This window comes from Chelonoidis abingdonii, chromosome 1 (assembly GCF_003597395.2).
Source record: "Chelonoidis abingdonii isolate Lonesome George chromosome 1, CheloAbing_2.0, whole genome shotgun sequence".
In the NCBI taxonomy this organism is placed as follows: Eukaryota; Metazoa; Chordata; order Testudines; family Testudinidae; genus Chelonoidis; species Chelonoidis abingdonii.
The window spans coordinates 54,700,276-54,725,274 of NC_133769.1; the positions used below are offsets into that span (position 1 = coordinate 54,700,276).

At 40.6% G+C, this 24,999-nt stretch overlaps 1 protein-coding gene across 4 annotated transcripts in view; it reads left to right on the top strand.

Annotated features, from left to right (window-relative positions):
- Window positions 1-24,999, top strand: part of IMMP2L (inner mitochondrial membrane peptidase subunit 2) — an 855,648-nt gene that overhangs the window by 755,407 nt on the left and 75,242 nt on the right. The gene's annotated exons all lie outside the window — the stretch shown is intronic.

A 24,999-nucleotide genomic window follows, 5' to 3' on the forward strand; every position in this document is an offset into this window, starting at 1 on the left:
GACTGAAGTGGGGGTGAGTAACTGGTATAAGAAGGTGCACCCCCAAACCTAACTCCAGCCATCTGACATGCAAAAGGGAGTCATCAAAATGGTATGATACAGTAGATTGTGCAGATCTTAATATGACTGTCCTATCCTTTCCTCCTTTCTGTGACTAGTACAGAAATAGCTAACAAGCCATTCTAAATGTGACCTGCAGTATATGGATCTTATTGCTTGCCATCTCAACCACCAACTACTTTTGTTCTGTGCATAATGCCAGAATCCTTACACCTGGGAGGTGGATGACTTATACTTTAATTGGTTTGCTCTCTAGATGCTTGCCTTCCCTCTGCTGTTCTGAGGGGCTCTAAAAAGGATACAATGGGATCAGATTCAAATCACTTTAATTTCCACAATTGGCCCTGAAATTTTGATTCCCTAGCTGCCTCGAGATATCCAGAGCAGCACAAATGTTGGATTTGACAGTGAGAGGAGCTAGATACTGAAGTTCACTTTAAGTTCAGTGGGAGTGGCAAGCACTCATGGCCACTCTGAATCAAGCTAAAAAAGGGATGGTTGTCTGCTTCTCTATGAGAAAACTGCAATTTCAGTCTCAAGGTGCAAGTATTATGGGGACAGAGCTCTCATTGCATCGTTAGCAATTTTTTTTTTGTCTATAACGTCTTGTGGTGACTGTAGTGGTCAGTAGTGCTTCAACTTTGAGCTTATTCTCACAACATGTGTAGCATAAACAGTAGCAGCACAAACATCACCATACTGTTCTGATACTACATATCTAGGGTTGTGAGATTATTTTAGTCTTTAAGCCCATTCAGGCCTTCCTTTTATTCAAGAATGCCAAATTGTGGTGATTTTTGTGATATAGATGCATGTCAGTCAGGAATGAAATTGAGACTGCATCTCATTACACAGGCCTCCTGAAAAGCCATCAGTTGATGACTTTCCATCACTTCTACCTGTGCTGAATTCAAATCAACAAACTATCAGTGAATAATCCATGATTTGATAGTCACATTTTCACCTGCCTACTTAGTGCCCTATCCAAAACCCATTGTGTGAATTCAACAACCCTCACTGACTTAAATGGGTTTTGGATCAGGATTTCATGTAGACATGAGTCTTGATGGCATTGTACTTAAAGACTTTAAAAGGTCCTGAGTGGTCAAATGGATGTGGAATGAGAAGGATGCCAAGGCTGTTTTATGCAAGGTAATTATATATATATATATGTGTGTGTGTATATATATATATATATATATATATATATATATATATATAAAGTGAATAGCAATCCGCCCTACAGTTCTCTGGGTGACAAATCAATTAAGTTACCTAATTACCTACTATTTTGGCACTTCTATACAGTCACTTAATGAGTCAGATATTTCACATATATTAAATCTGTTCATTCCAGTGTGCACTTTTTCGATTTGATCTACTTAATAAATAAAATGAGTTTGCACATTTTTTAAATATAAGATCTCTGCTTATTTTTTCTCAGCACTGCCTAAACTGTCCATTTTTGTTGGCGTTGAGACCTATATGTGACACCAATAGCCAGAGTCCCTCAATTTTTCTTCCTCAATAATTTTAATCTATTTTTTTACAAAGATAGAGGAGACTGTAGACATGTAATTATGATGGCTGTCCCCCTTTAACTGTTTGGTAGACATACAGAGATTCTGAATGCATCCATCTGATACATGAAAAGAACTTTTAAGCTCATGCTCAGCTGTTTGTTTATTATGTTTTCAAACTTTTCCAATTTCTGTTTAGTAGTCAGTGAAATGGTATAAAGAAAATTATCTGCACTGCAGCTACAGAGGGATTACCTTCACTTTTGCTTTTCAGTAGGAAACCAAATGTAACCTGAACATATCTCTGGACATTTGCTCTGTTTTTCTCCATAGGATAATGATAAAAGTAAAGGTTTAATGAATTTTAAGACACAAGAGGTGGTAAAACAAGCACTTTACTTATGTGAGGCACTTCAAGAGAATGACCTGTAGAGTCTTTATTTTCTGCCTTCTTGTATGCATCCTAGCTAATGATTTGAAGGGGCTCTTACATATAAGAAAGATGCTTGTTAGCCCAAGATAGTTATGATTGTACCTGGCTCATCTAACTTGCTATTCCAGTGCTATGTTCTTGGAGAATTATCAGTAAACTGTAGCAGATGAATCTAGAGCTGTGGAAAAAGAGGTAGGTTTGAGATCTCTGAATTAGGAACAGATCTTCAAAATCCTTTACATAAGTAGATCCATTAACTTCAGTGGGACTCCTCATCTGAGTAGAGGTGTTCAGGAATGGGCTTAGTTAAGATTTTTCAGTTGTTATCCAGTCAAAACACTGAGGGAAGAATGTGTGCTGTATCTAATTTATTTAAAAGGAAACTGCTATACACAACATAAACCAGGGGTCCTCATCTAAACGGGCCCACGTCCTGGCCGGCAGTGGAGCATCCACTGAAATGCCACCGAATTTCTGTGGCGTTTCAGCGGTGATGCCTCTCGATGACGTTACTTGTCAGCAGCAAGTGACATGATCGAGAGGCATCGTCGCTGAAACGCTGCAGAAATTCAGCGGTGACGCCTCTCGATGATGCCACTTGCCGCCAACAAGAGACATGATCGAGAGGCATCGCCACCGAAACGCTGCAGAAATTCGGCGGCGACGCCTCTTGATGACGCCACTTGCTGCTGACAAGCGACATCATTGAGAGGCGTCGCTGCTGAAATGCCACAGAAATTTGGCGGCATTTCGGTAGGTGCTCCACCACCGCCACGGTCCTTCATCTGGTGCCTGCCAGACGAAAAGGTTGGGGACCACTGACATAAACTATGGTGTACTTTTCTTATAAGGATTGAACCTCTGCTTAGTGTTCAAAGGATGCAAAAACATGCTAGCTTTGTGGCAAAATATTTTGTAATTACTTAAACAGTAGTTTAAATATAGTTAAACAAAGAAAGCTACTCAGTTCAAATTTCTCCCAAGTGTAGGTCCAGAGGTATCCTCTTGATGAGGCCTCTGAGTTTAAACTTTTAACAGTGAGTTTGCATATAATAGTTCAGAAGAAGATGAAATAGTTGTTTAAAGGAGATTTAAAAGAAAATTAAAACATATTGGCAGCTGGCATTTCAGTGTCTGGAATTTGATGTTTACAAGCGTCTTTTGTTATGAATCAGATTTTGTTTATAACCTTTCTTGTCTCCTTATCATTAAAAAAAAGATTTGGAGATATGCAGTGAAATATAATTATTAGAGGAAAAGTCCATTGTTTTCAAATCTCAGTGTCTCTTTGTGAAGTTAAAACCTAGGGACATAATCTCAATGTTAATTCTTCCATGCATAAATTCTAATTCATATAGAATTCATTGAGGCTGTTTGCAGAACTGGTGGCTGCTGGAATTGCCATGTACTACAACAGGCTAAAAGGGTATCCTTTAACACTCCACCATGAAATCATAGGCAACAAATCAGCAGAATAGGACTTGAAGTGGAGAGAAATAAGAAGATGAAGTAATCTTACTATGTTATTACAAATATGTGAAAACTGAAACTAATTTTTCCTGCAACACCCTGAACTTTACTGAGGGCTCTGGACAATGTATGCACAGGAAATTGCAGAAAAGCAATCGTGGCCAATAATAGCAATACTATTTTATTTTAGAATCCTACTGAAATTGATGGGAATCAAAGATTGACACTGATGGGAACCTTGAAGATATTTTAATGGATTTCTTCCACACACTCTAGAGTTTGTTCCTTTCAATGCATTTGGACCAGAAAGTAAACAAGATCTTGTTGCTGTCCAGGGAATGGGGACTGGTATTACTTGATTTGTTTGTCTGAAAGTGGGCAAAATCAAGGGAGTCAATCATTCTCCCAGAGGAGGAGATGAACAAGCCAAAGGAGTTATGTAGGCTTCCTCTGCCTCTACAGCCAGGATGAGTTAAGGATGCTGAGGTTGATAATGCATCTATGTTATAAATTTACACTGAAACCCTACTTGTATTTCTTGCATTTTGTGTTTTGTTGCCGTTTTTCAGCTGTTATTCCCCTCATATCTGCATTTTCCATTTATGGTCCTCAGTGTGTCTCACTGTGCACACAGTAAGTAAAATCTCACCAGGAACTTCTGCACTGTTCTCTGTTTTTGGGATTGTATTTTGAACTATGAGATACCTGAAATATGGTATATCTGATAGCTCTTAAATTCCCCTTCGGGGTAGAACTTCGGTGCCCATTTGATAGCGTTATTGAATACTTGATATGTTTTGCCTCATGTTTAAGGGGCACAAAAGGTCAAAATTCTCTTTTATTCAATTTTCAGCATTACATTAATGACTATTTTGGAAGTATCCATATAAACATAAAGAAAACAGGTGACTGTGACCTTTACAGTAAAGGACAATTCTGTTTTGGAATAAGCAGACTTAACTCTCAGGGCTGAATTTGTCCCAACATTTACATTTATTTCTCTTTATAATTATTCTAACAAGGTGGCTTTGAAAGAGGTTGTTACCAGACTATACACCTTTTTCTAATGCAACAGTGTGTGTATGTATTGCTCAAGGAAATGAGACGCTATAGTAAGGATAGATAACATATCACTAGAATGGGAGTAACTATGCTAATAGTCCTTAAACCTCTGAGCATGCCCAGTGTAAACTGGTTGTTTCCAGAAGCCTGAACAGGTTCAGGCTGATCTGCATACTTATTAAGTTAATAAAAGTTCTCTGCCTTCTCTTGTGAAAAACCTGACTCCTGAATTGTGTAGTAAACATTGCAACTAATTAACTCTCTTGAGAAAGGTCCATATATAGTGCAAGAATTCCCCATGCTCAAGGCCATGTGTGTACTTCTTGCCCAGCTTGACCTAAATTCTGAAAGGCCCTTGGTTTCTGCAGCACTGTGCTGCAATGGATTGCAGACTGAGATAAATTAAAGGGCTCTATTGAATAATATAGAAGTAAATCAATCACTACAGTATTCCTTGTGTTATTCAGTTCACCCTTAAATTTAGTTTGTTACAATGCCCTACAGTTTTAATCTTCAAGGCACTGTAGATCTTTATACTACAAATGCAAAGCTGATTTGTGTAAATTTTAAGGGGGAGAGCTATGGGTTTTGGTATGTGGGTAGAGGACAATGGGCATGTTTAGCAGCTGGCAAGATGCGGGAGGCAGTTTCGGATTGTGGGATAAGCAAGCAGATGGATGTTCCCATTAAAAAGATTAACAGTGAAATAAACAAACACTTATGTTTCTGTGACTTTTGTTCTCAACTCTAAAAGGTCTGTTTTCCAAGGTTTATTGTATTATAATTACTGTGGCCAGATTCTGCCACCTGAACACTTGTTGAGTAGCACTTTACCCCACAAGAAACCCATTGAAATCATTATGATTACTTGAGCAAAGGTGGCAGAGTCTGTTCTTATATAAACTTGGTCCCTATATCACTGGAATCACAAAAATGTTACTACTAGTTCGAGGATGCGTCAGTGTGGATCCCACGATAGCTAAATTTCTACAGATGGTTCCATCTTTCTGAGCTCAAGATTGGTTTATGGCTCTCAACTTGCAGGGTGCATACTTTTTTAGAGCTATGCCTCCAGCTGCAAGAAGTGCCTAAGATTCACACTGAAGGTCTTTGACTATGTGCTGCTTGTGAAGGATACAGGGCTAGCATTTAATTCTCTCACAGTTCTTCTGGCACCAGTATTGGTGTGTCATATGCCAGTACAGTTAGATTCAATCATCTCACATCAACAGTATCAAAATTCAGATAAATCCTCCTTCATACTTGCCCTCTGGTTAGAGACTTGACTTTCACGTGGGACCTCAATGTTGTCCTAAAACTCATGCAGCATCCTTTTGAACTACTGTCTGGTTGCTCAGTACACCACCTTACCAACAAGACTGTCTTTGTCATCACCTAAAGATGGTGAGTCAGTGAGCTCTGAGCCCTCATGTCTCGACCGCTTTATACATCCTTCTATGTTGACAAGGTGGTGCTGAAATGACAACTCTGGTTCATCACTAAGGTGGTCTGAGAATTCCACTGGCACCAATCAATTACCTTAATGCCAGGGGAAAAGAATTTGCATATTTTGGACGTGTTCAGAGCTTCTCTTTATTATTTTGACAGAACCAAGCCTTTCCAGCAGTCTCTCTGCTACTTTGTTGTTATAACTGGCCCCTCAAAAGGCAGAGCCATTTCATTACACATAATCTAAGTGGATCACTCAGTGCATTTCCACTTGCTTTCAGCTTACTGTTAAACTTCTCCCTATGAACATAAAAGTGCATTCCACCAGGACACAGGCAGCATCTTCGGCCTGATTTATGTACTTGGCAATTTCTGAGATCTGCAACCTACTGAATTTTGTTAAACATTATGCTCATTTGGAAGAACAGTACCACAATCACTCTTTGACTAGTACAGATGAAACTCCTCACGACCACCATTTAAGGATGGTGCAGTTTGCCCCGCACCTACAGTGGAATTCATACTGACATGTACTAGAAGAAAAAAGAATGGTTAGTTATTCTACAGTACCTTGTTTTTTTCAGATGTTGTAATCTGTGTGGATACAGCAAGTTTTTCCGAGTCCTCAGCACAGGGCCATTCCTAGGGAGGTGCGGGGCCTGGCCCTGGCACTTCTGGGATCGACCTGTCACTTCCAGGACCAACTGCACCGGCCAATCATACCATCCCACAGGGGCCCCCAAAGCACAGGATTTGCCATACCCAAGGGATGTCTCTGCCTCAGCTTTGAACAGTGTGTGACAAGCCAGTTGTGACTCTACAGCTCACTAACTTGCAGAGCACCAATTCACTGTCTGGACCCTGCTACAGTGCAGTGAAAGTCCTGGAATTAAGTGTAGCATCCGGTGCATTGTAGTTTTTCACCTGGCTCTCCGTGCACTAATTCATCATGTAGACAAGAACTTACATGAGAGATTTTACATGAATAAAGGTTAAAAAAGGGTTAAAAAATTAGCAAAGATTAACATTGATAGGTCCTAGGCTGACATCCAGCTCTTCTTCCCCCTCTATAGGGGCATTGGCCACTGGCTCACCATTCAGTAGTTGACGAAAGTATTGCCTTTATATATTTAACTGTTCTGATGTCTTCATTATTATGTTGCCCTCATTGTTTTGACCTGGTCTGTTGGTATTTGTTTTTTTCTAAACCTAACTGTTTTATGATGTGGTACAGAGTCTCCATGTCACTTTGTGCTGCAGCAGTCTGTGCAGCTGTTTCCGTTTTGTCTATAAAGTCTTCCTAGTGCTCTTTTTGGCCACTTTGTTCTTTATGGCATATTCCTCCTGGAGTCAGTGTCTGTGTTCTTGTTTGATTTAGTTTCTGTTTAATTCTTCTGTTTCCGCCATGTATCCTCAGATAAACATTTGTTGTGATGATTATTCATGAATTCCAGCACTACTGCACATGTTTTAGTAAAAGTTTTCTTTACCTGTTTCCATATCTTGGCAACATTGTAAATACAACAGGTGGGGAAAGGCAGAATAGCACAAGCCAGACTGGAGAAACAGAAATCTATGCTCCATACCAAACTTTGAATATTTAGCCCCATTGTAAAATCAGACTTACTATATGGTGCTGAAACTTGGAGACTTAAACTGTAGTTTAGATAGGAAGGTCTTATCATAAACAGCTGCCGTAGACAAATCCTCAAAATCAGATGTACATACAAAATCGAAAGAGAGAAATCGGGGGAGGACAAAACAGAAACTGATAAGACTGGAAATTATGGAACAAAAATGGAGAGGGATAGGACATACATGGAGGAAAGATCCAAATAACCTAACAAGACAGGCGTTGGAATGGAACCTACAGGACAAAAGGCCAAGAATGACATGTATAAGCAAGATCTGAATGAGCTCTCCCCTGACATCTAGTGGTGAGCAGTGTGGAGGAGGGACTTCAGGGCCAGGCTGTATTTACATGAACAAACCTACTCTGCCAGGTATCCCGCAGACAGCTGTGTTGCCCAAGTGATCGGTATTGACTGGTGTTGGGTTACAAATCACCTTAGTATTGAATGCATAGGTAATGAAATGTTGTTTTCCTTATTGTATGAGTGAAGGTCAGCACTGTATATAGTGTTTCCTGACTGGAGGGTTCACCCTCAACTAAACTGAACTTGCTAAGCAGGGGGTTTGGATGCCAGATACCAGTGGAGGAGAGAGAGGGTAAGGACAGGTGTTTCTGCCCAGTGGTGTGGGCACTGTCCTTCCTTTTGCACTTTTTAAAGACAGAGCTGATTAGGCTCCATTGGGAGTTGTTTGTTTTGTTAAGTGATCACTAAAGCTGAAATCACTGACAATTTAATGACCTGCTGTGGGACAGCACTTCTACAGAAGACCTGCGCTAGTAGTGAGGTTCCCCTGCTAGCTGCTGAAATCACTGAGAGCTGGGTGTACGTAGTCTGTCCTGGTTGAGAGGTTCACTCTCAACTAAAATCAACTTGCTAAGCAGGGAGTTTGGATGCCAGCAGTGGAACCTCAAGAGACTGACTCACAGAGGTCACAGTAGAGAGGCAGGTGGCAGCAGAAGGTTATGACACAGGGCCATTGGCAGCGAAGCAGATGATGATGTGGTGGAGTGAATAGTGGCATGACGAACAACAGCAGTGGAGTGAATGATGGTGCGGCAGCACCTGTGAGGCAATTGAGGTGGCAACAGCAACAGCCGAAGCATTAGTTGATATTTCTTCCCCTCCCCCACCCCGGGTGGGAAGTGAACTCTCATGAATGCAGCTCTGAACTCTTGGTCTTTGCTGACCAAGGACAGCAGCTGTGAGTGTGGTGTGGTGAAGGGAGAGGGGAATAGCGTTAAAGAGACATTTGTTGGACACCAGGTGAGAAACAGGGGCAACATACACTGCCTAATGTATTCTGGGGTGGGAATTTTGCTCATGGTCAGATGTGTTTGAATCATGGTTGTGATGTTTTCCCAAATTAATGCCAGGTTCCTTTCACCTTTTAATAAAAGTTTTCTCTGCTATCCACAAATTCGCTGCTGGCAAGTGGGGAAGTATTGCCTCTTAGAGGCGCCCAGGGTGGTGTTTCATTTTCCCAGATTACTAGGTGGGGATTTGAGCTGGTTCCATGTTATATTGTTAAGAGGGACCACAGGATATTGAACCTGGTCCTTGTTGCTGCCGACTCCACCTGGAAGAAGGGTTGCACATGGAAATGCACAATAGAAGCAGAATTGCAAGATAAGACTGCAGCAGGAGCAGGACCAGCGCTAGGGGTTTTAGCACCCTAGCTGCACGGCAATTTCGCTGCCCCGCGCCCTGGTCCCGCAGCTCCGGTGGAGCTGCCGCAGTCATGCCTGCGGAGGGTCCACTGGTCCGTGGCTCCGGTGGAGCTGCCGCAGTCGTGCTTGCGGAGGGTCCACTGGTCCACGGCTCCAGTGGAGCTGCCGCAGTGGTGCCTGCGGGAGGTCCACTGGTGCCACCGGAGCAGCCGACCGTCCGCAAGCATGACTGCGGCAGCTCCACCGGAGCCGCCTGCCACCCCCTCCGGCAAAATGCCGCCCACCAATAATCCTGGCACCCTAGGCGATTGCCTAGGCCGCCTAAATGGAAGCGCCGGCCCTGAGCAGGAGACCAGCAAAGATGGAAGGCAGTGGTGGAGACCCTGTGTCCCACATGGAATAGGGAGACACGAGGTGAGAAAGAAAGATCAGCATAAAGTTTTAATGAAACAATGTTCACATTTAAGTGCTGTCAAAAAGAATTCATAATGTAACTGCTGGTTTTAACAGCAAGCTCATACCCCATTAATTAATTAAACATTTTTGTTAAGCTTGTTTCCACAGAGAGGAGGGGTTGACCTTTGAAATGGTCCCTGATGATATTGTATTTGGATATAATAATAGCCACATCCTGAGAAAGCATTGCAATTTCAAACTGAAAATAGCTCATAGTTATAGGATATATAAAAAGGACTCATTCAGATGCTGCTTATTAGGCAGCCAGCATACTGTGAATAGCCCACATAGAAATACTTAGTGGAACTTGAAGAGTGACTTGGAAAATTAAAAGTTAAAAGGAAGTTTTGTGAAAATTCCTTACCTGCACATAATATAGAACATACAGGTGTATGGATATAGATATGGAGGGGTCTGATTCACTGCTGTGTAACTTCAATTTTGTGCCCATGTATGTAACTATTGATTTTCACTGTGGAGAAAGACATCTATTGACTTGACTATGTAAAAATAGTAGGTCAATTAATACATGAAGAGGATCAAATTAATAATGATTAAAAATGAATGAGATACTGAACTTCTCTAACAAAAATCTCTAACAAAAATGAAAATTTTGATGATCATAAAAAAAAGGAAATCTTATAGAGCAACAAACTGGCAAAAGAAAATTTGCATATATACAAAGCAGCCATTCAGAATAGTCAGGATATTAAGAAAATTGTTTAAACCTACTGAACCACCAAAAGTTATTTATGAAAAATCATGGACAAAAGATTAAGTATTGGTAAAGTGAAATCAAGCAAATACAGAGGCTATTTTCAGATAAAGAAATATTAGTGATCCTGGCAATTACTATTCTATATATCTGCCTTCTCTTCTAAACAAAATAATGGAATTTTTATTAAGGAAAAATCACTGAACATCTAGGGTTTGATCTTGTTCTCACTCTAGACCGTGGTAAAGTTCTCGTTGATTTATATGGGAGCAGAGTTGGACTCCGAAAGTATAAAAGAATTCTGAGCAATTAGGCAGAGTGGGATTATGAAAAATAATTGTCAGACAAACATCACTGCTTTTTTGATAGAATTGCAAAATTAGTAGACAAACAGAATGTAGGAGATGCAATATATTTGACTTTTTGTAAAGCATTTGAAAGTGTCCCACTAAATAGTAATTGAAAAATTAATTCAAATTGACTTGGATACGAGTACCCTCATGTGCTCTGTTTATGGTTAATTAGCCAATTTTCAAAGAGTAATGCTAAATAGCAATATATTAGGTTGTGGTACTTGACAAGTTGTTTACTACAGGGATTGATTTTAGCACTTGCCTTATCTTCATCTTTATTAATCATATTAAATAGGGAGCATAGAGCACATTCGTTGATACCTCAAAACCAGAATTCAAATATTCCCCAAGACTTTCCCCTGTAAAACAGCCCACCTGTTATAACAATCTGTTCTCATCAGGGATGGGTCTCTAGGCTGATCAAGGAATCTTGGGCTTGCCAGGGGTTCCCTGTGTCAGAAACTCCCCAGAACAGCTCATCTATTACCCCCAGAGGATACAGATACAGCCTTCTGCTAAATGATTGACACAAGTAGTATCTTTTGCAAAACGAAGCACCCGTTATTGTTTCAAACACAAATCTTAAACACAAGCTAAAAAGCACCTGAACCACAACATACAGTTAAGATGATCCTAAGCAGCTGCGCCCCACTTCAGATGCCCAGTCTTCCACAGGTTGCTCACAGCTGGTAATAGTTCTTAGACGGTCTTTAGGTCAAGTCCCATCTCTCTCTGGTTTCCTGTCAGGTTTCTGCTTCTCTTCTCCCTCTGGTGCTTCTCTCCTGCTTCTTCTTCTGTGTCTCTGAGAGTGACCACATCCCAAAATCTGTCTGTCTCTGACACTCTCTTTACATAGGCTGCTGACAGAGTTGATTGACAGTTGTTTTGTTTACTTTTGCTTATATTTTCCTGTCAGAGCTGTGCACAGTGCATACCAGGTTGCAACATTGTTTCTAATGTACTCAACTTCATGATAAAAAATTACCTCATTATTTGCCATATTGTAACATAGTTTCTAATGTACCCAATCTCATGATGAACAACTGTCTTACTACTGCTAGATGTGAATCAATGTAAGATTTGGTGGAGATGTGCAGGGTTTCTGTAGAACTATAAAGATACTGTGCAGTCCACAGTGTGCAGCCTGCAGTTTTCTCAAGTTTTGACACATTTTTCAGGTAGTGCCATTGTAAATCAGTTTTTCAAAATTTAATTTCTTTTTCACAGATGCTCTGTGCAGACAAACCTATTAGGAAGGCATTTGAATGCTTCACACTGTTCTATGTAACTAGCTTGTACATATTTAAAACTGGCTTCTCCATTTATCTTTTACAATGACTATTACTGAAACACCACAAACCACATGAACATAAAGGTACAAAACCCAGAATATACCTGTAAGACTCTACTATGCAGATTGCATCATCAGAAACAAAAGCAGTGACATGTTAAATTCTATATCAAACATTTAGGGCCAGGTTCTGCTCTCATGTACATGCATGCAGACACAATGGGGCAATTTCTTTGTCCTGATCTGCTGTCTCTCCATCATTCAGGTGGTGCAAAGGAAACAGAAATCAATTCCAAATTCCTGTCTGGGATTCCCCTGGTATCAGGGACTCCCAACAATTACAGCCAATTGAATTTTCTCCTAAATTTCTCTCCCAGAGGGTGCATCGAGGAGCATGTCTGCAGCAGGGGAGAGAGAGAGAGAGAGAGAGAGTGACTAGAGCAGGGGTCGGCAACCTTTCAGAAGTGCTGTGCCGAGTCTTCATTTATTCACTCTAATTTAAGGTTTTCGTGTGCCAGTAATACATTTTAACGTTTGTAGAATGTCTCTTTCTATACGTCTATAATATATAACTAAACTATTGTTGAATGTAAAGTAAATAAGGTTTTTAAAATTTTTAAGAAACTTCATTTAAAATTAAATTAAAATGCAGACCTCCCCTTCCCCCCAGACTGGTGGCCAGACTTGGGCAGTGTGAGTGCCACTGAAAATCAGCTCGCGTGCCACCTTCGGCACGCATGCCATAGGTTGCCTATCCCTGGACTCAAGCACAGTGGGCTCTGGCAATTCAGAGCTGGCTATATTGTAGTCTGTAAGGGTCTAACCAGTGCCAGTGTTGAGGCTGGGGCAGAGGATCAGGGAACCACAAGGAGCTTTGTCCAGCCCTGCCTGTGTGCTGTGTTCAGTAGAAGCTGGTCATAGCAGACAATCTGCCTCATTGTGTTCAGAGGGATTGTGCATATGTAACTGAGAACAAGAATACGGACTCCAGTTATGTAGTAATAGCTTGCAAATGGTCAAACTTCCAAGTTCAGAGACCTTGTTTGGCTCAGGTGTAATCAAAAGTTCAGTGCTTATCTGAATCTGCAAAACTGGGTTGGAAATCTTGTGAGAATAGACTGTTTTATGAGATTACTTGAGCTCCCTGCCTGCAGTACAGCCATAAAGGCTGAAAACAAAGCCTCTCATGTAGGATTTGGCACTTTTTCTTCCAGCTAAAATCAAGAACTTCCCAGGAAGCAAAAATGAAAAATAAAGGGAATAAAAGTATCTGAACTTGTCTAAACCACACTAAGGGTTTGCTGCAGTCTTATTTTGAGTTATGGACAAAGTTTCAAATCAGTTCTTATTGTCTCCAAACTGGTTTTCGCTTATCTAAATACAATTCACAGCTTGTGGGTTACATAGTATCTGTCAAATTATATTAATTTCCACTACAATCTGTAGATCAATTTCAGGTAGTGAAATTGCTTATATAGATATTTTTTGTGAATTTTGTAGAAAGACTAAAAATAAATTCACTTTTTAGTTTGGTATTTCCCAACTTGCATTTATTGCAAAAAGCAATTTTTATGAGACTATGAAAACCATCTGTGAAAGTGGAAGACAGATAGCACCCAGCATAGCATGGATATGACAGTAATTTTCAATCTTAAATGTTCAAAAATCATGAGTTAGACCCTAGAAAATAATGACACCGGCTTAAATATAATTATATTTTAAATAGAGTGTTTACCTTCATTTTTTTAAACTTTTAGCATGTTTTTTGAACCAGTCCTATTAAGCTTAAAGCATCACTTATCATACTACACACAAAAGCTGTGTAAATTCAGTGTGGATCTCAATATGTAGCAGATTTGAACATTAGGCCACATACTGTGGATTTTACCAAAGTTTTTCCTGAGACACAAATAAAAAGAGATTGCCCCAAACGGAATGTGTCAGTACAAAGAAGTAAACTACTCCAAGAAAACAATGCTCCTTTGTGACAATTCCTACACGTACTATCCGTGATAAAGTTCTGATAAAAATGATTCAAAGCCATAAAATATATATTCACCACATCTATAATACAATTAGTAATTTGTTTAGCATATACAAAACTTCAAAATAAGAACAGCAATGTAGCAAGTCATATGGGAAGCAAGAATGAGTAAGAGTTTTTGAAGGCATTATGAAGGTGACACATTACTGTTTTACTGAAATTTTTTCTGACAAACCCCATTTCACACAACTGGCTTGTGGTTTTACTAACACTGTGAGCAATTTTTCATCCTCAGCAGCTTTGACATAATAAATATGGAAGGTTTGCCACTGAATGATATTCTTCAGTTTAACTGGCACTACAAAAGGAACCTGCAGGCCTAGAAAGCTTATTTTAGGGGATGTAATCCTTGCCTATCACTGACTACTTTCTGGAAGTCAGCAGCACTTTTCAGATCTTTCCAAATGCAATTTCCTCTGTGGTCTTAATAACTGGAAATGGTGGCTACTGGGACCTGTAGCGTTGTTTCTGTTCTAAGCATAACATGTAAGAAAGCAGAAGGATTCTGTGCCAAAGGCCAGTAGTCCAGCGGGGTTATGAGAACCTCTGTCACAAGGTAGGAATAAACCATTGATAGCATGGTTATTTCTACCACTAGTGTTTTCTTAGGATGGAGGCTAGCAAGGTCTGACACCTGGACACTGAGTAGTTTATGATGGAATGAAACTAGTTTTTGTTGTGGGGAACAGTTGGTTTGAGTCAAAGTGCAGCTCTACTCTGATATGTGGTTCTGTAAAAAAAAGAACGTTGTGGCTCCATGTTTATTGCTTGTGAATGATTTCCAGATCACATGTGCTCAGTTTACAGTACATTTCTAGCTAACAGTCCTGCAAACTCATCCTGGGCTCTGATGGTATGTGAGCAGCTGGAAGTGGGTCTCCCAGCATGGGTAGACAGACTCATGCTAGTGGGGTTCAAGCTAGCACAGTAAAAATAGCAATGAGGATGTCTGGCTCAGATGGAAGCTTGGACTGTCACATACACCCGATCCCTTAGCCTTCTGAGCCCAAGCTCCAGCCCAAGCCAGAAAATCCGCATTGCTATTTTTAGTGAGCTAGTTCGAGCCTCACTAACACAACCTTGTTTACCCAGGCTGGAAGGCTCACTCCCAGCTGCAGTGTAGACATAGCCTGAGGGCCCACAGCTGGTTTGTTTACTTGCACATCGCCCTCAATACGTGGTCTTGGGGGGCAGGATTTATTTGCTCAAATCCAAGAAGATGCCCTGTGCAAAAACAGCAAAGATGAGATTAAAAGATGCAGCACAGATACTAAAAGATGAAGCACAGAACTCTCAGGGGAAGGGGTAGCTGAGAAGTTTTAAGCCATCTTTGTGCTCTGCCAATGCTGAGTAGCTTTGGGACCCCTTGTGTAACTTAAACAGTCCTGGGGACCTGTCTCCATTACATCAGCCTCCCAGGGTTGCCATATAGGCTTCAGCACTAACCAAAATCTCAACAGCGCAATGTGCGCTGCCATACTCCTATCTTGCTCCTTCACTTTCAGCTCCAATCACAGCCTAACCTCCACAGTGGAGCTTGTAAAGTGAGTCGTCAGGATGCAGCTGTATGGTTGTCTTCTCCAGAGTTTGTGTCAGAGGATCCCTTCCCTGGCTGGATATGGGGCTCTGAGTTCCCTTTTAGACCATTTTGGCCCTTTTACTTGGCATAAAGGTGCTAGAACAGAGGTGAGGATCTAACCCCGTGTTTGGCTGGGTTCTAAGTCCTTTAGCTCTGAGACAACAGATAAACACACATATACATGTTTGTTACTGTATTTCCAAAAGACAGATTTCATGTACAGCCTTTCTACTCTGGTTTATCTGTGATGAATTCACTACTTGAATTCAGTGCATCCTCTAGAGAAGTAGGCACTAACTGTAGTGATATGGGGCCTTTTAAGTTCTTAGATAGACTGTAGTTCTTAGTTCTGTATGTATGTTGCCAGAAAAGAAGAGAGTTTATAGTTTAAAACTACTTATTTTATTTAAAAAAAACACATGTGAACAGGAACAGAGAAACCCTATTCACTGCTGTAGCATGCCTGATTTATGTCTGTTTTATGCCTGTTGCATGTACGTTAAACATAATCATCAATTTCAGGTACACTAGTAGCCATGCTTTTTGCTTTCTCCAGTTGTTATTCGGGCCTACAGATATATAAGTGGCAACAGTGACCAGACCTGTTGATTAGCAGGACTGTACTATTTCATGACCTATTCTTTATCTTATAATGGATTGACTTTCTCTTGTGTAAGGATGCAGCTTATTATATCTTAATCCTAGTCTACACTACAAACTTGCATCATTATAACTATGTCACTCAGGGATGTGGAAAATCCACACTTCTGAGCGATGTAGTTATACCAACATAACCCCCAGTGTAGACAACACTATGTCGATGGGAGGGCTTCTCCTGTCAACATAGCCACCACCTCTTGGGGAGGTGAAGCACCTATGTTGACAGAAGCGGCTCTCCTGCCAGCATAGGAGTGTCTTCACTAAGTGCTACAGCAGCGCAGCTGCCCTGGTGCAGTTTGCTGTGCTGTTAAGTTTAGACAAGGTGTTAATCATTTTACATTTCTAAACCTCGTTCAGCATAAAGACAAACTAAACCACCAGCACTGGTGCAATAACTACAAACACCAGCAGGCAAGTGCCTCCTGTGTGGGTTCGCCAACATCTTGACAACATGCCTGTGGTTGAAACTGAAGAAAACTTGCAGAAGTCCTCATCAGTTCTTCCTCCGATTATCTGAAATGTATTACCTCAAACGCCCTCAATGGAAACCAAGGAATCAAAACACAGTTCAGCTTAACCCAGACAGCCATGTAGCATCTCTATGTCCTGCCTGAAGTGTAAAATTTAGACTGTGCTGTGGCCTTCAGTGCAGCTGATAAAATTGTGTATGACAGTTACTACAGAACATTTAATACAGGGGATGATTAATTGCCTTTCTTCTCTTAACAGCAACATGAATTTCTTTCCAAGTTCTGTTGTTTTGCACAAGGCAAGCCAAATGATGTTGATGAAGATTCAGATTAGGTGCGACACTGCAGTTGGAATGGTTTTTTGCTATACTTAAAGTAGTTTAGCTTTCTTAAACTGTGTTAGTTTTTAATATTGCAGGCACCAATTAATATATGGAATGTGAGGCCACTGAAAGTGATTTCAGTGTTTGTATTACTAAAGTTGTTGAGTTGGCTGTGGTTGTTTGACATAATTGTTTCTTTTAAAAAATGCTCTAAGGAAAGGGTAAATTGCACATATAAAATATTGCATTGGTAAAAAGTAAGAAAGAAAGTGAGACAGACAGACAGACAGAAAGAAAGAAAGAAAGAAATAGAAATGGCTAAAGAGAACTTGAATTGTATCACTGAACAGTGCTGGACCCAGAAAGTAGAACACAGTTTGCTGTTACAGAATAAGCATGTATTTTATTCACAAAGTTTCTAATATATCTTTTTATTTTTCATTATCATCACACATCCATTGTGTGTCGTGTGTCATGTTTTTCTTTGAAATAAGCACTGCTAAATGGCTGCAAAGCTATAAATCTAGACTGTTAGGTAATATATATATGTTCTGTGTGAGTATTAACTGTGGCAAAACGATGAGAACAGTAAACATTTTTAGGTACTCCTGGAAGAGACGATCCGTCTTTTGCTTGACATGAAGTAGAATCTCAGGTCTTGGTTTAAAAATCAGAAGTGTCTGACCCTGAGTTATGGCTATCAGTGACAGCTCTTCCACCTCTACAGACTTAGTGCTGTTGTTCCCTCCTTTCAGTACCTAACATGTCTGCCTTTGTTTATGGGTATTGCTACAGCAATCGATCTATGGCTGATATGTCAATGCTTGAGCTGACTGTCAGTGGTTAAGTGAGAAGTACGGCCAATTAACTTGTTCCTTCAAGACACCATGTACCCCAATATATTGATAATATTAGTCGTTAGTGCCACAAATCCTTAATTCATTCCTGACCCCAAATGTCCTGCAAGTTAGTCTTTGAACACTAGAGTTAGAGTCCAAGCCATATAAGTCAGTTGTGTATGGCAGCATTCACAGTTCTAGATCCCCTTGACGACCTGCATACTACAGTAGCTTGCCTTTCATATGGATACTTACAGCTTGCATACCATGATGATGTCTATGAAGTCTTCCCTGAAGTTATTTTCTAGGCATTCTCCTTAGTAAAAATACATAGTTAGTTTTTTGGACTATTTTCTGTCGTATGATATAGTATAAGCTTATGAATAAGGTACCGAGACTTGGGGAGATCTGAGCTTTGTTCCTGGTTCTGTCACAGAGTTTCTGTGTGACTTTGGGCAAGTCACTTAGGGTATGTCTACATTGCAATTAAACACCCACAGCTGACCCATGCCAGCTGAATTGAGCTCGCAGGGCTCTGGCTAAGGGTCTGTTTAATTGCAGTGTAGATGTTCGTGCTTGGGGTGCAGCTCAAGCTCTGGGACCCTTCCACCTCGCAGGGTCTTAGAGCTCGGGCTCCAGCCTGATCCAGAGTATCTACATCTCAGGCCTGGTCTACACTACGTGTTTAAATCGATATAAACAGCGTTAAATCGATTTAACGCTGCACCCATCCACACTACACTGCTCTTTATATCGATTTAAAGGGCTCTTTAAATCGATTTCTGTAGTCCTACAAAACGAGAGGAGTAATGCTAAAATCGATATTACTATATCGGATTAGGGTTAGTGTGGACGCAAATCGACATTATTGGCCTCATTATTTTACAGTAGCTACCCACAGTGCACCGCTCCAGAAATCGATGCTAGCCTCGGACCATGGACGCACACCACCGAATTAATGTGCCTAGTGTGGACACGCACGATCGACTTTATAATATCTGTTTTATAAAATCGGTTTAAGCTAATTCGAATTTATCCTGTAGTGTAGACGTGGCCTCAATTAAACAGCCCCTTAGTCTGGTCCCCATAAGCCTGAGTCAGCTGGCACAGACTGTGGGTTTTTAGTTCCAGTGTAGACTTAACCTAAGTCACTCTATGCCTCACTTCCTTATCTATTACATAGGCACAGTCAGGGACAGCTCCAAGGGTTTTGCTACCCCAAGCAGCCAAACAAAAAAAACAAACAAAGCTGCTATCGCGATCTGCAGCAATTCAGCGGGAGGTCCTTCGTTCCGACCGGGAGTGAGGGACCCTTCGTCGAATTGCTGTCGAATAACTGGACCTGCCGCCCCTCTCCAGAGTGGCCACCCCAAGCACCTGCTTGCTGAGCTGGTGCCTGGAGCCAGCCCTGGGCATAGTCATCCTTTTTCAGCTGACTGGGATGGTGCAATGAGAAATCCACTATTGATTATGAAATGTAGATACTAAAATGAGACGCACTGTAAAAAAATCCTATAAATTAATTACATTAAAAAGTTTTCATTTTGGTTTATTGTTACTTTTAGTCAGCAATTTAGTACACAGACTCACTTTCACCTTCTTTACTTGTCAGAATTATTCTCTTTGACCCTTTTACCAGCTTTTCCCCATTTGTAATAGCTTCTGTAGTTGGGTCATTCTGCCCAGATGATCTTACTGGTTTTCAACCCCAAAGTTGGAACTCAAGGTGATTCTACAGCAAGAAGTATGGCATTGCTCCATGACTTTTTATTAGTGAAATTAGAAAGCACAACCCTACCTCTTTGCATTTTGATGTTATACATTCCCTTATTTTCCTCAAAATTGTTCATGGATGCTCTAACTGGAAAGACATGAACATACACTGAACGAATACTGAATAGAGATGGGGAAAAAATGGGGAAAAAATTGTGAACATTTTCACTATTTGTCCTGCACACCCCATTTTTTGATAGAAATTTTCAAAATTTCTAGTCCTGAAACTTATGACTAAGGCTGTAATATTTTGATAAGCTTGGATTTTACAGAAAACATGAAATTATGCAATGGCTGGGAAAATCTTTGCAAAATGTGAAGTTCAAACTTTTCACCTTTCTTTTTATTTTTTTTAAACTGTGAATGACCAAAGGAAATATTCAGCACTGTGAAAGTGATTGATCAGTGTCTCTCACCATGGTAGGGATGTATGTGAGTCCAGAGGCAAGTGAGGGTGAGCTGGCTTTGGTGTTAGCTAGCCGTACCTTAGGCATTCTGATAGAGCCCAATCCTAATGCTCATTTGAAATCAATAGAAAGATTTCTATTGACTTTGATGAGCTTCGGGTCAGATCCAGGCAGAGCTTGCAGATCAGACTTCTGAAAGCAGGAGGTGGAGAAGGGAAAAAGGAAACCCAGATGTGGAGAGAGAAACCAACTCTCTCCAGCGACTCTACTGGATTTCATGGCCAGAGAAAGCCTGTGCTCCCAGTCTTCTAAATTCTTGTATATCTTCTGTCCCTCCTCCCTTTTCTGCTTTCAATGCAGAAAAGTGTGAGGGTCACTACATGAAAGTGTGTGGGTTTATAAAAAACAAAACAAAACAAAAAACAACCAACATGCTGTCAACATGAACAAATGCTGGGAAAAAAGCCTGAAACGTGTGCTGCTTAAATGGAGTGCATTTAACATGTGAAGCACACTTATCATTTGGGGGTCATTTGGATGAAATGATCTTGTTGTAGCTCATAAAAACTAAAGTATTCGCAGCTATTTCTGCAAGGTACTGTTTCTGAAGACTCATTGCAAAACTTCAGCATTGCCTTCCTTGCTAGTAGTTATAAGTTGGAGAGGTTGTTTACTTGCTTTTTTCTACCCTACAAATACTCGGATGATTACATCTTTTTCAAAGAGTAACCCATGTGGTGGTGGTATAACTTGGTCCTTGTTACTAAACAGCAAGTGTAACATTAAGGACGTAGCACGACATGCACGTATATTAGGTGAGAGTTCACCTTATGTTTGACAAGATACTGCATTTTGCCTCTTTATTAGAAGTCTTGGAGGGCAGGGGAGAATCTGAGCACAGTTATCAACCTCTCCCTACCCCCAATTAGGTTGTACTCAGAAACTGAATGTCTATATGGAAGAGAATAGTCATTTTTATTTGCCACACTCTTTCAAACTGTGTGAATTTTTAACTTTTCGAGGCTTTTGTCTTTCCCTTCCCCAGAGGGCCTGGATATCTTAGTTTGATGCTGCAAAAAGGGGAAGTCTAAGCACTTATATATAAATTAAAAGTCTGTGCAGCTGATCAAAAAAAGTAAAAAATTGCATCTCACTTTTAAATGTTTTTATACTATCCTGTCCCAGTCAGATGGTAGCTTTGACATTCATTTGGTGGTTTGGCTTCAAGTAGCTGGTGACCAACATCACCTGGCAAGAAAAAAATGCATTAGGCTTCAGCTAACCATTACAATGAGAGCTCTAAATTGAACTGCAGATGTATACAACAATTGTATTTTCCCCTCAGTAATATTGTTGGCTTTCAGCATCATGGAGGAATGCTTGATTAAAAGAAAGCCTGCAAGTTAATTCCCAACATGCCGCTTGGCAGCTTTTTCATTCCACTTAGAGGTGGGAGCAGGTGGTGTCATTTAGAATTAAGTACATCATATCTAAGTCGGCAGGAAAACAGCATTCAGTAATGAAATGTCTCAGCAATGAATCTCATTAATTGTTTACCAATTTGTGATAATTTTATTTATATGTGCAGGCTGTAATGCAAGTACAATGAGGTATCATGTATTTGAATTGTATTTATTGTTGAGTTTAGCTAAAAGCAATAAAAGACCAGAACCACTGAAGAAAAACAAGTTCTTTAGTAGTGCTTTGAGTATTAATCTGTTTCCTACATCTATTTGTTAAAATAAAGAAGCAATATATTATATTTCTCAAAGTTTCCACTCAAAGGAGACAGCTTCAGACTGCTGATTCTTGATATTGTTGAATAATCCATTCTGAGCATGCTATATTAGCATCTCTGCAACATAAAAATGTATATTCCCATTTCTATACTATCTAGCTGGTTTACATGGTATTTCATTATTACAAATTGTTGTATTTGCATGCAAAACTCCCTCTGACTTTAGTGAGAACTATGCGTGTTTAAGGGCTGTAGGACTGGACTAATGGTGTTATGTTGTGGAAAATCAAAAAAGTCTTTGTTGTTTTTTGTTTCTCTCCTCTAATGTGATTTTTTGCAGAGAAATCACAGTGGGATTACCCCAAATATACCTAGAATCGGCTCAGTTATGCCTTATTGCTATAGCCTTGCATTGAGATTCTGCCTTAGGCAGGGCCGGCTCCAGGCCACAGCGTACCAAGCGTGTGCTTGGGGAGGCATGCCGCAGGGGACGCTCTGCCGGTTGCTGGGAGGGCGGCAGGCGACTCCGGTGGAGCTCCCGCAGGCATGCCTGTGGAGGGTCCGCTGGTCCCACGGCTCCGGTGGAGCATCCGCAGGCACACCTGCGGGAGGTCCACCGGAGCTGCGGGACCACCGGACACCCTGCAGGGAAGCCTGTGGGAGGTCCACTGGAGCCACGGGACCGGCGAGTGGCAGAGTGCCCCCAGCGGCGTGCCGCCGTGCTTGGGGCGGCGAAATTGCTAGAGCCGGCCCTGGCCTTAGAGTCTCTTCAGGGCTCACACTCACCTCTCTGCAGTCACCAGCTGTGCTGACCAGCGCTGAGGAAAGAAGAGACCATGCCACTATTGTTTCCTTGTTCTCCTTGAGCACCAGGGGAAGTAGGAGGGGATAGCTGTCAGTAACTTGGGGAATGCGTGGACTACTATTGTTCCTGTGTGCTACAAGTGGCCCAAGGTGGGGAAGGTTTCTACCATCATCCACCCTTGCCCTATGTCTATTGGTTAAAGCAGTTGTGGCACTCATTTTAAAAATGAATTGAGCCCAAACTCAACCCTTACATCTAAACTTCTCCCTGTTTCTAAAGGGGAGAGGAGAGAATTTAGATTCTTGAATCCGTATCTGCACCTATGATTTGATTCCAGGTTGGTCTGTAATCTGTCGTGTTTAGTAGAGCTGTGCTTGAGGTAGGTCTGTAGGATTTCGGACTCATTTAAGACCACCAAAAACTGCACAGGAGTAGCACAAGCTCCACAAAAACAAGCCTTCCTCCATATTTGTTTGTCCCTGAGACCACACTCCTTCCCCATAGCACAAAGATGTCCAGTGCCCAAACAACACACCTGCAAGTAAATATTACATCCTCATGACAGGAAAAGATGGATTCAGGCAGAGAAGACAGTGAACTGAGCATTACTAATAATGAAGAGGATAAGCTACTAGAGAATAAACCCAGTTCTACCATATATATTGTATTGGTGACAGCAAGTAAAAGTGAGACTACCATCCAGTAAGCCACAGTTAGAACTGTGGTGTTGGAACTAAAGTAGCAATTCCCCTTTATGAGGTCTCACTTTCTGATTTAGTTTATATTTTACTAACTTAATTAGCCTTGTCTGCTACCCTGGTGTTAGTCTAACAATCATCACTAACCACATGCACCTTTAGGCTCTACCATGATATTATTACAACATCTTTGCCACTCAGACCAGTTCTTTTCCATCTCTGCCCTACTATCTCATTTAGCTAGAATCTTCCTTGCTCTTTTGATGCCTCAGTCTGATTTCCCTTAAGCGTAACAATGCTATTCAGAGCAACTTTCCATGTTTTATTAAAGCAATTCTTTTAAAGAGCACCCTAATACTTATTTTTCTCCAAATATGTTGTAGAGTGAACTTGGTCTGAGAAGTTCAGACACTTGACAGAACAATGATAGCTTGTAGACAATATCTCTTTACATTTTCTTTTAGGGAATAATTAAGTAAACATCAAAATGCTCAGGAAATATTTGTCTGACTTGTTCATCTCCACATATCTGTTGCCTGAAAATCATCTATTGTGCTTGAATTCTGCTCTTTTACTAGCATCTTGTTTCCAGCTGTCTAATTTTCATATTAAAAAGATTCAATACCAGAAGAAAATAGCTGCCCTTTACAAAGTGACTCCTTAATATATTGGCATGATTTTAATGCTGATACACACGACTGTAATAATTAATGTTATCATAATGACTTTGCTGTTGTTATTATGATCCATTTTTTCCATTATCATCCAATACCAGAATCTAATTTAACTTACAAGTTACATATGAGACAATTAATGTTGGACTCAAAAACAGCCTACTAGCTTCATTATTACTCATGACGAACCCAAAGTTTTAAAAACTTTTATGACGTTTTATTCAAATATCTCACTTAGAATAGTTACATTAATATACAATACTAACAGTGCAAAACATTTTAACAAAAAAAGTCCATGCATGCAAAGTAAGACATTAACCCTCAATTTTCACAATTGCACAGATACTAGTCACTTCAAACCTACATTTCCAAAAATAACTGGGAATTTTGGGTGTGTCAGTTATTGTGCACCCAAGATGAGACACCTTAAAGGGGCTTGATTTTTCAGAGGTTGGGTGTTCAGCACTTTTCAGATTCATCCCCTTTAAGGAGTCTCAAATTGAGCATCCCAACACTGAGGCATCTAAAATCACTAATCACATGTGAAAATGGAGGCCACAACTTCCCACTCATTTTGTGGGTTTGAGGCTAAATCCTTTAAATAGGGATTGGCTAATTTATTTGTAAACAGAGAATTGGTAAAATGTGTCAGTTTCGAAGTCAGCCAACATAACATAACAGGGGACTGGAAGGGACCTCCTGGGTCTTGACGTCCAGTTCCCTGCTGTCGCCAGCAACTCCACCATATAATTTCATTCATAAATTTATCAATCTCCATCTTAAAAGTAGTTAGGTTTCCTGCTACCACTACTATTGGGAGACTGTTCCAGAACCTGACTCCTCTGATGGTTAGAAACCTTCTAATTTCCAGCCAACATT